Genomic DNA, 11559 nt, shown 5'->3' on the forward strand with positions numbered 1-11559 from the left:
AAAGGAAGAATCAAGACTACTTTGAGAAGAATATTATCAGGAACATAAAAACAAGTCTCAAATCACAAAAGTTAATTAAGAGAATCACTTGCGGAATGTAAGAACGTTTAATTATTTTGTATGATTACTTTATTTACCAAAAAAAAAATTAAGAGAATCACTTGAAAGTTTTTTTTTTTTTTTTTTTTTTTTTTTTTTTGACATCAAGTTAATTTGCATTAATTAAAAACGAAAGTACAACCTAAGGCTAATACAACAACATAGATGCCAAAGCAAATGAAGCTAGAAGAGCTTCATTTGCTCGTACATACTCTACGAAAGGAAAACAAAGTAATACATAACAACTTAGACTAATCTCGAGCAAAACGATGCGGATGGGGAACAAAGGTCGTGATGAAACAGACCTAAAATGAGAAGGATCCTGTTGAAAGGCAACACAAAACCGATCTTCAAAAGGAGATTGCCGCAACTGAGCTAGTAACTTCGAAAGTGCACTAACCACAAAATCCCAAGGTCCTTGAACAGAAACACCTTCCTGGGATTCCACTGATGAAAGTAACCAAGAAATCACCTCTTGTGGTGACTTCGGACCCTTGAACAAGGGTAACCAGAGTTTAGTCTCGCAAGACTGAAACTCGAAATGCGTGGAGGACATAACTTGCTCCAAATTAAATTGGAGGGCCTCCCACAAGATGCATTTTTGAGGTGTGATGACGGCAAAGGTCATCACTGTAAAAGTAGGTGACTTATAATGAATAAAATCACCCAAGCGACGGATTCGAAAATCCATCTTTGCAATCACAAACCTAGAAGATCTAACCACAACAGGAATCAAAAGAGCCTCACCTCTCATCTTACCCAATACTGCAACCCCTAGATATTCATAACTAGATCTAAATAACCCTAAATTAAAACGTAGAAAAAGAACAGAAGCAAAATACCCAAAACAAAACAACAACCAGTACATGATAGATGGAAACCACACCAAAACCAGCACCATACAAATTGCAGAATCTTCACGGCCAACAACGGAGTCCCTGAGCGAGCCAACAAACCGACACCTAAACACTAGAGGGGAACGGGAAGGGGACACTAAACTAAAGCTCAAAACAGAGCAGGGGTATGGGGAGGGGAACCTAGAACTAACAACTTTGACAACAAACAGGGGGTCGGGGAAGGGGAGAACTAAACCTAACTGCAAACACTAAGAAACAGGGGTATGGGGAACTAACCCTAAAACTAGGACAACGCAGGGGGACTCACGGCACACAGGGAAACTGGAGGTCACTGTGGTGGGCAATCCGACACGGACTCAACGACAGGGATGGGGGAGGGAGACTAAAAAGACAACGCGGGGAGAGGGAGCGTAAGAACCTACACTTTAGACAACGACATGGACGGGTTGTAAGAGACCTAAAACTGACGAACGAATGCTACGGAGAACCTACACGGCGGCGAGCCGGTGAAACGAACGGGACGCCAACAAACCCGCGACTGAAAAACGAATGAAACGAAAAACCGCCGACGGAGACAGAGATACGACTAACCGAAAAAGACCGACGAGGATGGAGGCAACAAGCAGCAGGCTCGCCGGCGACTTTCGGCCACCAGCGAGCCTGCTGCGGCGAATTTTGGTGGAGGGGCCTAGGGTTTCGTGGGTGGGTTAGAGAGAAGACAGAGGATATATGAAGGATTTTTTGTGACCCAATAAAGTTGCAACCACGACAAAATACTAAATGTACAGTGTTTTTGGTAAACTGATCAAGATTTAGTAGTACCAAGTGTTGGCCCAGTGGTGATGGGAACTGGTTTTGGTAGGACGGGCCCGTGTACGAATTCTCGCAACACTCTTGGGAGAGGAATGAAATCTAACCACCCTGAACTTGGCCTCGATCTGGATGTAGTTTGAAAGGTGAACCGGATGTAAACAACCAAAAAAAATCAAGATTTAGTAGTATAAGCTCACCGTCAATTTTAATGTTGAACTCACAACACCATGAACGTGCTTTTATATATATGTACATATATAGAGAGTCATAGAGATAACCCCTAAAAAAATCATTATGCTTGGAGGTTAGATAAGACGAATATATATCCCTTAGAATTCAGAAATTATACAAACTAGTGCAGCCCACAATTAACCGTAATATACTTCACAAATTTTAAAATGTGACTTTTACATTTCATATGTATCAGCTTTTATCAAAAATGGTTGACTAGTATATACAGCAAAAGTAAGTATATGAGATATTATCGGATTTGTATTAATGTATATATATTTACAAATATCCACTTTCGATAATTTATATTAAGGTTCTTTTATATTCAATTTATTTTAACTTATTTCAGAAAAAATAAGATATATAAGATAAGATAAAATAAAATAAGATGTTAGACAACACAATAAACTATCTTAAAAGATAAGATAAAATAAGATAAAATAAAATAGGATAATTTGAATCAAACAAACCCTAAAGTAAATAAATAATATTGATAGTCAAGTCATAATTTTGTATGTAAGTCAAAATGTGCATCCTTCAAAATCGTAGGAAGTATAAAACATACAGAAATACTTTCTCTATTTCTTAATAGATTCATCATATTGACTTACACAATAGTCTATGCACAAGTCACAACTTTAACCATCAATATCTTCACTTATATGTTATCAATAAGAATAAGTTGAAAATACATATTGAGATTAACCTTACTACAATTAATTAAAACAATGATGATTATCTTTGCGAAATAGAAATTAAATATAGTTAGACTACTCTTATCTTATGCCTTCAACTTATTTTAACTTATTTGAGATATTATAAGATAAGATAATTTCAGAACAGATAAGATTAAATGTTCTGTTAACTTATCCTCACTCAGTTTTTTAAAAAAGAAGATAAGATAAAATTAGATCATATAAGATAAGATAAGATTAGATAAGACAATAAGGGTCTGTTTGGTTCACATAGTGGTATGGGTTTGGAATCAGGAATGAAATCAAGGTGGTATAAGTTTGAAACTTGATACCTAATACCATGTGTTTGGTTTTTATTTGTGAATGAAATTTTTTCTTCTATTTAATAGCTAGAGGTATTGGTATAAGCCAAACCCACCTCCCCCTTAGGTTTCTAAACCCCATACCTTATTTGAGTATGGGTTTTAAATCTATCAAATTATTAAATAAACACTAGGTATGGATTTTGCTCATTCTAAACCCATACTTCATTCTAAACCAAACACTTCCTAACCGCTTGTTTGGTAGAAAGAATTTGGAAGGAAAAGAAAGGAAATGGAAGAAAATTTGTTACTCTTCAATGTTTGGTTCATTAAAAAAATTAAGTGAAAGGAAATGGGAGGAAGGGAAAGGAAAGAGTCTTTAATAAAATTTTACTTTCTTTTCCTCCCAAATTTTCCTCCTAAAAGTGGGGGAATTTGGGAGGAAAGAGAAAATTTGTAACAAAATTAAGGTTTTTTTCCATTCTCTTCCATTTTTTTCTTTTCTCTTCCCTTCCCTTCCTTTCTTTTCTCTCCCTTTACTAAAAAATAAACCAAACACACGGTAAAAATCACTTTGAAAACTATGACATTTTCCTTAAAAAAAAGATAATACTAAGATAAAAGGTATAGTCTTAGCACGTCATAACAATACTTCTAGTTTAGACTATAAAAAAAAATTAACAACCTATTTGGTATCATTGTTAGTTTCCAACCTTCAATGATATAGGTTATGTAACGAAATCAAAATTAATCCTACTTATATTAATCATCTTTATTATAAAAATAACAATAAAAAATAGAGTACTTGTTTTCGGGATTTCATATTTTTGTTTTATGGTTTTCAGAAAATATAAAATCAAAAGGCAAAGGAAAACGGCAAAAAAAGTTTTGGAATTGTCTAAGATATTTCGTGTTTGTAAATTGTAATGTTGGAAGGTAAATGAAATAATATATCATCTGTTTTTATATTTTAAAAAATGATTCATTATGCTATCATATAGAGTCTCGAAGACTCGATCTTTCTTCATCTAGTGCATGCCGGAGATGCGGTGCAACGTTAATTACAAAATGTGCAAGTCCGGATTGATGAAGGAAGTGCTCTTTTAATTTCCACCTTTAAAATTTGCAACAAGTTTGATTATGGTTTCAAATTTATAACAATGTGGCAGAGGCGTAAACAGAAAATTATTTCGGGAAGAGCAAGATTTCGTTTTGTATATTCAGAAGGGGGGGGGGGGAGAGTAAAGAACTTTACTGATTTATGTAATATTTCAACAATTTTTCAATTTTTCACAACAACAAGGATACTAATAATGATAGTATCGACAATAATAATAATAATAATAATAATAATAACAACAACAACCATAACAATAATAACAATAATAACAATAATATTAATAATAATAAGATAATAATAATGATAATAATAGTGATGATGATGATCATGACGATGATAATAATAGTAACAATATATAATAGTAATAATAATAATAATAATAATATTATTATTATTATTATTATTATTATTATTGACAATATCATAATTACTGATAATCAAAGACAAGATGAAAATCATATTATAGGAAAAATACAGTATACTTAAGGAAAGAACTGTATAATTGTGCACCAGTTGGGTTATTGAAAACAGTTGTCAATAGCTGTCACCACTAACTAGTAACTATTTGGTCCTTTACTCTTTGTCTCTATAATGTCTCTCGATCTCTCTTCCACTTTTCATCCCTTCTCGATCGAATTAAAGCTCAATGGTATCTATGATGAAAAATCGACACTAGACAATAATGTCTATGATGAGAAATCGACTAACATGAAGACAATATCAACCGTGTTGACTAAATATAAAGTATCGAACAAAAGGGATCTTTTAAATCAGATTATCAATTGTACGTATGTAACTCCAATTGATCCAATTTAGGGGTTTTGTAGTATAGCATGCATGATATTAATCATTGGCTCTCACATAGGTTGTATGAATTAAGTTTGCGCTTCTTACATTTTGGTAATAAATTTTTTTTATTTATCAAAAGAAATAATAATAATAATAGTAATAGCAATAATAATATTGTTATTATTGTTATTGTTAACAATATTATAATTATTGCTAACAAAAGACAAGATGGGGAACATATTATAGGAAAAATGTAGTACAAGGAAAAAATTATACAATTCTGGACCAATGGAGTTACTGGAAACAGCTGTCATCCACTAAGTATTTTGTCCTCTTTACTCTTTGTCTTTTTAATGTCTCTCGATCTCTCTTCCACTCTTCATCCCCACTCGAATTAAAGCTCAATGGTGTCTATGATGAAAAACCGACAGTACTCAATGATGAGAAATTGACTAACATAAAGACAATTATCAATCGTGATGACGAGATATAAAGTTGTCGAATAAAAGGGATCTCTTGAATCATATTAACAATTGTACGTAATTCCAATGGACCCAATTTAGGGTTTTTTAGTATAACATAGATGATATTCGCAAATTAGGGTTTATATCCACTAGAACATTTTTTTGGAATTAACCAAAGACTCTTGCTCGAATTGTGATTTCTTATACAGGCTTAGATTCAATTTGGAGAATGTTAGTAATTCAAATTCAACTTAGGGGTGTTGAAGGCATGCAGCTTAGTGCCTTATAAATTCACATCGATGATGCATAAAATTATAGCAACCTTTACACAGTCTTTGCCTATCCTACGAGAGTTTTTAATGTAAGGTGCTAACATATGATATATAGATAAATAGTTTACTTAATTACTTATCCAATGAACTAGAACACTCATCTAAAAGTCTCTTTACATGTTACATAGTCTTGCATACTTGCACCAAAGACCACCCTTTCAGTTTTAACTTAAGGATTAGCATTAATTACTTCCATTTCTTCAAAATAGGACACATTTGACTCATGTATAATAGATGCACGTAAATATTCATATAACACATAGCTGTAAGTTGAAATTTCTTTTTCTAGATGCAAAGCACTTTATTAATGTGTAATACTCTCAGAATATCCATATTTCATGTTTTTGGTCTTTATTTGGTCAGAAAGATAACATTTTCTCTTAATAAAACTTTGTTTAATAGAGTAGAATAAGATTCATAAACTTAGGTACATACTCATGAAAGATACTCCCATGTAAATTATGTGCGATATGATTATATGAAGTTATTCGATTCCTTAAAATTTACTTCCTAATTATCGTCATCTTACTTAGAATCATATGTCTTTTTAAAGTAAACCTAAAAAAACTAAATAAAAAACGAAGTATGTAGTAATGTAGATGACAGGAGAGAGGATATGCATCTTGATTTCTTTGTAATCTTCAATTATACCTCCCCACTCGAAAAATTGTTATAATCTCTAAGCTCTGTAAGCAAAAAAAAATTGAATCCCATAAAAAAAGAAATTATAAAGTAATTATCATCAAGGCAAAATTAACCAAATAAAAATTAAGGGGATTGAATTAATGTTAGGCTATATTCTTCAAGTGCATTCATCATACACTTTGGTGTACCATGTGCATGGTACACCCAAGGCTATTTTTTACTCATTTGCTTATGTGAAGCTCTACATATTATGTGATTATGCTCACTTGGAGGTTTCAAATTAGCAATGAGCAAAAACACAGCCTTGGGTGTACCATGAGCATAGTACACCCGAGTGTATAACAAAAATTCCCATATTCTTCTTGGATTATTGAAGTAAATAAGTTAAGTTCACCAAAATCAAGCAAAGTTCAACAACATTAACTTAAGTTGAGCAAATAATAAGTTATAATCAACAAAAATAAGTTTAAGTATTTGATTGAAATAGCGAAGTTTTTTTTGCAAAAATATTTATTGTTCAACAACATATGTTTAGCAAAAAAATAATTAAGCCAACAAATATAACAATAATTAAGCAAAAATAAGCTAAGGTCAATAAAGATAACGTGAACCTAACAAAGGTAAATTACGTTAAGCAAAAGTAAATTGACGAGAACAAACCCCTACATGAAATCCACATAGTTATGTTTCATTTTGAAAGAAGTCATGTTGAAGAACGTGCATCGTACCATCATTTTTTCATTCAGATGACTTCATAATTTTGGTAGCCTTTAGAGAAGAAATCAAATGAACTCCATATACAACCAAATGAAAATAATTTTAGTGGCCAAAGTACTGGAACATTTTTCTTCCGGGGATATAATATTTTCTATCATAGCGTAGTGTTGTTTAGTATTCAGACTTTTATGTCAAAAGGAATAGTTAAAAACATGAGGTGTAAGTGTGTAACCTAACTATGATAACAGTCTAAAGCTAGAGATACCCAAGGAAGTGTGTACTGCTCCCAAGTACTATAACAAATCTAAGTAAAAGTCCGCTTTATGTCGTAGTTTCTGCCTCATCATCTGCAAACAAAAACTGTTAGTGCTCCTAATAATATCCTCCTAATGGCTAGTGGTTTACAAATAGGCACGCAGGACATCTACAGAGCTTATCCATTATACATTCAGGTGTAATCTCGGCCTTTTAGACATACATACAACAAAATGTATGATAAAAATTATGGCATGTAAAAGAGTGAAGGCCGCTTACCATCATATCATGATTCTTAGATAAACGAGCAATAATTAGGGTAAATTTGACGCATCTTTTAGAAGAATTGGAAAAAAGTAAGTAAATTTAAATTTGCAAAGAATATGTACAAAATTCATGAATTTGTCCTTAGTTTCTCTATACAATTGTAAATCACATGTAATGTAACATAGAATTGAAGAAAATGCAAGATCTTAAGCCATTAAATTTTCTTTGAACCCATAAATAAAATCCATTACTACCAAACATTGAAAAATCTAAAAGAAACTACAAATTGCAAAAGAAACAATTTTTTTTTTTAAAAAAAGTTTGGTGGGGGAGAAAGAGGGACAGTACTACTGCAAAAACACAATAGATTATATCCTGTGACACAGAAGATCACTACACCAAACATTGAAAAATCTAAAAGAAAAAAATAGAGAGAGTGACAAAATTATTGAGAATCTGACCTCAAAATTTGTACCTTCATTACAGAAATCACATCAAATCAGATTAAATCAGCCGTCTGAAAAATTTCAACCTGCAAAATGAAAACATTTCCACACTCATCTAAAGGACCAAACAAAGCATAAAGAGAAAGAGATAAAACAAAGAACTTGAAAAAAAAAAAAAGACTCAAATATTTTAGCCATTAAACAAGAAATAACTTATGTCACCTGAAGTTAGTATCTTGTTTCCTGCAAAAGTACAGACATAATCATATAATTCTTCCTGCTACTTGCAACAACTTACTAGTTGCAAATTCTTCAGCTTTCACCAACTAAATTAATTAGGTCACTTTTTCTCAGATCCACCTACTCAAAGTACTATTACTCTCAAACAACCCTTATATAAAATTTATGTCGGAAATTAGTTGTCACGCTACTAGTTCAAATTATAAAACCGATGTAACCGATAGATGTCAACTAATTTAATCGGCTAAATTTTAAAGAAATGGTTAGTACAACAAAATGCCAAAGAAAAAAACAATAATATTAAAAGGGTGATTTACCTACACTTGACATGAAGTGACAAAATATACACTTCATATTGAGGTAACATATGATAATATAAAGAGAAAATTAGCCATTTATTGCCGCTGCAGCATCATCAAGATTCTCACATCCTTTACCTCCTTATCACTTCACCATTTTTTTTCCTTTTTTTTTTCTTTTTTTTGGGATTTTCTTAACACATTTATTTATACAGAAAAAACCCCAAAAAAAAATTAAAAAAATAGAAAAAAAAATGGTGGAAGCCAAGGAAGATGGGCATGTGAATCTTGATGGTGCTGCATCAGCAAACAACGGCTGGTATAACAATCTCCTCCAAAACGCTGTCGTATCATAACAAAATAACATAAAATAAAAAGAAAAACTCAGAAAACCCTAACCCTAATAATATAATTTCTTGAACAAGATTTAGAAAGAAACATATAAAAAAAGCACCCTCTTTTTTTTTCCTATTTCTCACTAAAACTAAAACCCTTTTCCCTAATTTCTTTTTTTTTTTTCTGAAAAAAAAGAGAGAGAGAAAAAAGAATAGAAGTGAAGAAGAGAAATGAGAAGTTTCAGAGGTTGTTCTGAAGAAGAGAAGTTAAGGAAGAGGGGATATAAATAAGAGAGGAGAGAGAAAGATTAGGGATTGGTTGGTTCTGAAGAAATTGTCAGGTTTTTAGAGAGAGAAAGAAAAAGAGACCCACAACGCAGTTACACATCGCGATCCAAGGTACCAGATTTTTAACACACACACACAAAAACACACCCGAGTTAAGAGGGAGGGTTTTTTTTTATTGCTCACTACTCACTAAAGTCTCTTTACTACAAATATATAATTATATATGCCTTCATAATAATAAAAGTTAAGACTTTGGGAGTAATAATGGAAATGAAATATTTATTTACTTTTTATGGAAGATTTTATTTGGGTAATTTTGGTACCTAAGTTTAGGTGTGAGGTCCCCTAGGTGGGTATATAAAGATAGCTAAAATGATGGTACTGTTTTATCAAAACATTCAATGGCCTTATATTTTGTTTTGGGTCATTTTAGTAGTAGCTTTAGGTTTCTTGGGAATTAATGGTTTGTATCTTCCACAAGACTTCATTGTAATGTGAATAGGGGTGACAATGATGCGAGTTTGAGTTCGAGTTTGAGTTAGTTTGATTCGACTCGTTCGCATTTCAAGTTGAGTCGAGCTCACTCGAGTTGAGTTTTGATCGAAAATTGTTTGAGCTTTGACCGAGTAGTCTGCAAGTGTGTCATGTTAAAAGCAAAAACAAAATAGACTGATGTTGAATTTAGGTATTTTGTTATTGATAATTGGGTATTCGAGCATCTCATGAGTTTTCGAGTCAAGTATCGAGTTAAATTACTCAACTCGGCTCACCAACATCTCAAATATCTTGTGAGTTGTCTCGTCTCATTGCCACCCCTAAATCTGACTATGACTTGAGAACCTCCTTAAACCCTTCCTCCATCTTGTATGTTCAACAATGTTATCTCAATGTTGCAAAAATCTTGTCTTTATACCAAAAAGGCGTAAATTAAAATGATGTGGTTTTACCAGATAAGAGTTATGAAAAGTTCAACATAGATTTTCGCTTAGATGATCATGAATAATAGAGTTCTCGAGAAATACAAAATAGTCGAAGGGTGGAGTAGTGCGGACGCAAAGACACTTGTTCTACATGAGCCTGTTGACTTGGTTATGGAGCACATGGGGTTCAATCTAATTGGAAGAAACAAAGCTTTGGCATGTGTAGTGACTTGGCTCAGGGAAGACGTGGATTAAATTAGGAATCCTAATTCTGTTAGGATTTGTTCTTAGTAGTTACATAGAATCCTAGTTCTGTTAGGATTTGCTATGTTAGCTATAGTTTTACTTATCTTATTAGGAGTTATAGTTTAACTAGGATTATGTTAGGTGTGTGAAGTTAGTTAGGATATATGTTGTTTATTCCTAGTTCTTATCTTGTTATGTTTTGTTTTCCTAGCTAGTTGTATTAGTATAGATGTAGCCTATATAACGCGTATTATTACATTGAATGATATAGATTGCGTTTTGTTTAAAAAAGTTCTTGATTATTGTTTTGCTTGTGAGCTAAACTAACTAAACCATTAAAGACTTTTTACGAGTGTTACATGTTTAGTGTTAAACATCTTAAGTTCAGGAGTGATTTTAAGAGTGTTTAGATTCTTGTTCTCAAGTTTCAGGAGTGATCTTGATTCAAGAAATATATCCTTGTTTGAATTGATTCATTGTGTTTCGATTCTTGGATTCATAAAGTTCAAGATTTTCATTCATACTTGATTATTAAGCTTTCTTGGTTTAATAATCATGCCTGGTAGTATGGACAAGTAAATGACCTAATCAACATTAGTCTAAAGTGACACATATATATAAATGCACACCATGCTCTAGTTCTCCTTGAACATACCCTATAATGCATGTTTAGACTAAATATTTTCCAAAGGTTCGTTGATAATAAAGAGGCAAATTTGTTGCACGACGTAATATTCATCCCCAGAAGTTCAAAGTATGATGTTGCAACGCTTAGTTTCTATAAGAATTTCAAGTTTCAGCCTACGATAATGAGACGAGATTACAATTTTCAATTTACATTTAGCTTTGACTTCACATGTGTCATTCACTTTTATTTTTGAAACGAGATATAGACCCCAAACAGCGCAAGTTATGAAAATGCCAAGAAAAATCAAATTGCCAAGATTTTTCATATCCAATTGTTTGGGTTGTAGAATGGTTGTCGGTCTTGAGAATAGTTCGCTAAGAAGTGGAGTAGTTGTCCGCTAGTGAATAGCTTAAAGGAAGCAAACGTAAACTACCCTCGGAGGGATGCGAGTAAACCCCTTCGACGTTGAAGTTAGTATTGTTCTCTTAAAAGGTTTAGAGAAAAAAGAGAAGAAATTAGTGTTCAGAAGATACACGCAGAATAGTATTATTCCTCTGACAAAATGCGTAAT

The 11559-nt window shown here is 32.5% G+C and overlaps 1 long non-coding RNA gene across 1 annotated transcript; it reads right to left on the bottom strand.

Moving 5' to 3' along the window:
* Positions 1–5012: 5012 nt before the first annotated feature.
* Positions 5013–9362, bottom strand: LOC125495054 (uncharacterized). The gene is made up of 2 exons (XR_007271670.2): positions 8255–9362; positions 5013–8118 (listed from the first exon to the last, which is right to left on the bottom strand). It is a non-coding gene; the product is annotated as an uncharacterized LOC125495054 (long non-coding RNA).
* Positions 9363–11559: the final 2197 nt, after the last annotated feature.

Source organism: Beta vulgaris, chromosome 2, assembly GCF_026745355.1.
Source record: "Beta vulgaris subsp. vulgaris cultivar EL10 chromosome 2, EL10.2, whole genome shotgun sequence".
NCBI classification, from domain to species: domain Eukaryota; kingdom Viridiplantae; phylum Streptophyta; class Magnoliopsida; order Caryophyllales; family Amaranthaceae; genus Beta; species Beta vulgaris.